The following is a 4,304-nucleotide window of genomic DNA, read 5'->3' on the forward strand; positions in this document are numbered from 1 at the left end:
CAGCGGCATTCGTGAAGGGGCTGGAGGGATTGCCACCAAGCAGGTTTCGTAGAGCTGACTATACTGCCACAACACATGCCCGGTAGAAGTGACGCCCTTTCCCTCCCTGGTGCATGGAAACTGCCTTTAGAAACGGAACGCCAGGCAGAGTGGCAAAGCAGTGATGGGGAGAGCTATACCTGTTGTTCTTCTGTCTGCTGTACAGCTGTTTAAAGCACAAAGCCTGTCAAGGGCATTTTGTCGTATCTAGACTTCTAAAAACACACACCATATTTTAACATATCTTGGATTATCTTTTTCTTATGGTTTGGTTTTGTGTTCTGGAAAATATTTAGGGCATTTGTGTTGGGATGTGCCTTGTTGAAGTACTTCTTTATATCTTGCCTTGCCTCCCAAATGCTCTGGGTGGGCTACAACCCCCACCCCACCGCCGGTTTAACCTCACAACAACCCTGTGAGGTAGACTTGGCTGAAGGCTGAGCCAGCTGGGGTGGTTGGTACTATCTGGGGGGATGAATGTGCATTGTGATTTTTGACAAGGCCCACACCCCGAGAGATGGAAAAGAAGTGATAGCTTTGCAGTACTTTCAGCTTTCAGTGTTTTATCATGCTTTTATTGTCCTGACCATCTGGCCAAACTTGCAATGGTATTATGAAAGCTTTAAAAGTTTTAAAAACACAAAAACTACTACAATATTTATTTATTTATTTATTCATTCATTCATTCATTCATTTATTCATCACATTTATATACCGCCCAAGCTTTCGTCTCTGGGTGGTTAACATAAAACAATTAAAACACATATAAAAAGTTAAAACAAGTCAACAATTTAAAATCAATCACAAAATTAAAACCCATAAATTTTAAAAAGCTGAGAAAGCTTGGTTAAAAAGATGGGTTTTTAGATGTTTTTTTAAAATTGCCAGAGATGGGGAGGATTGTATCTTAGTGGGGAGCGCATTCCACAATCTCAGGGCAGCAACTGAGAAGGCCTGTCTCTGTGTAGCCACCAAACGAGTTGGCAGTAACTGGAGATGGACCTCCTCAGATGACCTCAATGGGCAATAGTTTTATTGATGTTGAAATGGAAATGAAAATTGGCAGGAATGTCCTCCAAAAGTTACTCCATGGAGAAAGTACAACAATTTGTTCATTCTTACTCTAACTCTGACCCTAACCCTTTCCTCTGTGCACAAATACCTGTAATTTTGCCCTAATTGGGGTGGGTGTGTGTGTAAAGGGGTGACAGCACACTTTAAGTGCAAAAATGCTACCACCTCATTTCTATTGGTAGAGGTGTAGATGTTGGCAAAAGTCACTGTGTGTCCCCTGAGATGGTACTGATGACCCAAATGTATAGTGCCGGCTCATTTTCTAATGCAGTGAATCCTGAACTATACATGGAGATGTGTAGATGCAGCTGAACTGACCCATGTCTCCATTCATATCTCCTAAGTAATGTGTGGATCAGGGGCAGGGAGAAGTATGAGGTGACATCATTGTGTTAGGCTATACATACACACACCCTCCTGTACGCTTCATTGGCAGGTGCTTGCAGAGGCTGGGGCAAATGCTAACACAGTGATGTCACGCCACTTATTTTTCAGCTTCACAATACTGGGGAGATGCATCAGCCGTGCCCTTTAGGAACACAGGAACATAGGAAGCTGCCATATACTGAGTCAGACCATTGGTCTATCTAGCTCAGTATTGTCTTCACACACTGGCAGTGGCTTCTCCAAGGTTGCAGGCAGGAATCTCTCTCAGCCCTATCTTGGAGAAGCCAGGGAGGGAACTTGGAACCTTCTGCTGTTCCCAGAGTGGCTCCATTCCCTGAGGGGAATATCTTACAGTGCTCACACATCAAGTCTCCCATTCAGATGCAACCAGGGCAGACCCTGCTTAGCTAAGGGGACAAGTCATGCTTGCTACCACAAGACCAGCCCTCCTCCATTGTTCCTCTTATGTGTGATCTGGGTCTCCGCTTCATAGCTGAGGGGGGATTTTAAATCAGGTCTTCCTCACCCAGTTCTCATTCAAGCCTCCTCACCACATTTATGCTTATAGTGTTTTCACTTGTGGAACAGATGACCAGCTTTGACTGTGCTGATCACCTGTTGGAGAGGGGACAGTCCATGAGGTTCCAACCAGGTGCCCCCGTCTCCCTCTTCCTCCTCCTCTCCCCGCCAGCTATGTTGATGTGTTTTGGTGGTGGAGGGGATGCTTTCAAACATATCTACATCATGATGTAGCTGACCACCTACCTGAGCTGACGGGGGTGGTCTTGGGGGTGGCATTGGGTTTCCTCAGACTTATTGTCTTGGGATACTTCAATGTCCACGCTGAGGGCCCCCAGTAGGGGTGGCTCAGTACTTTATGGCCGCCATGGCAACCATGGGCCTATCTCAGTTGGTATCAGGCCCTATCCACATGGCAGGACATACTTTGGATCTGGTTTTTGCTGACCAGGAACTGAATGATGTGGAGGTGGGGGAGTCTGAGATAACTCCCTTGTCATGGGCAGATCATTATCTGGTGGGGTTTAATTTGACTGCTCTGTCTACCCTCTGCAGGGGTAGTGGACTAATTAGAATAGTCCCCAGAGGCTTATGGATCTGCTCGGTTTCCAGAAAGCCCTCAGGGAGTTTCCAGTGTCCAGAGCTGGCAACTGTCGAGGGCCTGGAATATGCAGATTACACTTAGCTCTATCTCTCCCTATCACCGGATCCTAGGGAGGCAGTGGATGACCTGAATCAGGGGCTGGAGGCCATGATGGGCTGGATGTGGGCTAGTAAACTGAGATTGAATCCAGACCAGAAGACAAGAGGTGTTGTTGGTCAGTAGGAGAGCCAATTGGGATGAGTGGATTTGACCAGTTCTGGATGGGGTTGCACTCCCCTTGAAAGAGCAGGAGGGTATTGCTGGAGTCAGCTCCACTTTTGGAAGCTCAGGTGGAGGCGGTGGCCAGAGGTGCGTTTGCACAGCTTCAGCTAGAGTGCCGGCTGCGTCCCTTTCTCGAGAAGGCAGATGTGGCCACTGTTACCCACGCCTTAGTCACATCACAGATGGATAACGTGCTCTACATGGGTTACTCTTTAAGAATATTTGGAATATACTCTCTCTCTCTTTTTTGAAATTAAGTCTTCCACTCTTCCCATATACTGTAGATGTCTCCTTGTACAAAGTCTGGTAGTGGGAGCTGCTTCTTGTTCACTCTCTTTAGCCCTATTTAGGGTTGCCGTAGGGAGAAGAGGGCAGGTCTCTTGTACTTTTAACAGATGCACAGACGAGCGAATATCACCAGGAGGCTTTACACACAGGGCTTCTACTTCAAATCTCCTCTGGAATGGAAGGGGCCAGTCCACATATTCGCTGGATTTACCCGGAGGTCCCTGTGGGCTATCAGGGACCAGGACAGACAGGACTCTGTTTTTCTCTGAATCGAGGCTGCACATTCTGGCTTAGCCCAAAATATGTCCAGCTTTTAAAAATTCTCTCGTTTCAGAGGCTTTGTGGGGGAAAATCCGAGGCTTCTGTTATGCCCCACCGCTTCTCCCTTGATGTGTGGAGTGACCATGCCAGTAATTCGGCTTTTCAAAACTCAATGAAGGAGAGTTTACATAGGCTTTAGATATGCAGAATGGACGTAACCTGAGCCTTTTTGCCTGAGCTGATTCCATTAACCTGCAGTTTTCATAATGATGGAGAAAAAGCTCTGATTTCTGCTTTAAACTTCCCTGCCTCTCAAATCATCTGGGGTGTGTGTGTGGGGGGGGGAGGGACATGAGGTGATGAAGGCAGTCACTCACAAAGACAAAGGTTAAGCATTCTGCTGTTTGATTCACCTGCTTGGCATCTCATCATGCCATTCTTCCATTCTTAGCTGTCAAACTAACAACAAAAAAGCTCTCTCACTCTCCTCTTCTCTGACGTGATTTGTGATTGGTTGGAGGAAAAACCCGGAGTAAGCCAGTGGGAACACACAGGAAAAAGATTTGCCAGGGATTGCGGAGAGGAGCTGGTCCTATATGAATTTAATCCCCCGAATTAAACATCTTGTGAATCTGCTGAGAAGCAGATTCGCTCTTCAGATACTATGCAACATGAAGGCATGTGCGAATAACTGGTTCGTCTCCAGTTACCACCAACTCGTTTGGTGGCTACACAGAGACGGGCCTTCTTGGTCGCTGCCCCGAGATTGTGGAATGCGCTCCCTGCTGGGATACGATCCTCCCCATCTCTGGCAATTTTCAAAAAACACCTGAAAACCCATCTTTTCGCCCAAGCTTTCTCAGCTTCTTAA

General features: G+C 46.8%; 1 protein-coding gene across 4 annotated transcripts in view; it reads left to right on the forward strand.

Moving 5' to 3' along the window:
• The window catches only part of EPS8L1 (EPS8 like 1), a 51,904-nt gene that overhangs the window by 24,776 nt on the left and 22,824 nt on the right, over window positions 1–4,304 (forward strand). The window lies entirely within an intron of this gene.

The sequence above is a fragment of the Hemicordylus capensis genome, chromosome 6 (assembly GCF_027244095.1).
Source record: "Hemicordylus capensis ecotype Gifberg chromosome 6, rHemCap1.1.pri, whole genome shotgun sequence".
Lineage (NCBI taxonomy): Eukaryota > Metazoa > Chordata > Lepidosauria > Squamata > Cordylidae > Hemicordylus > Hemicordylus capensis.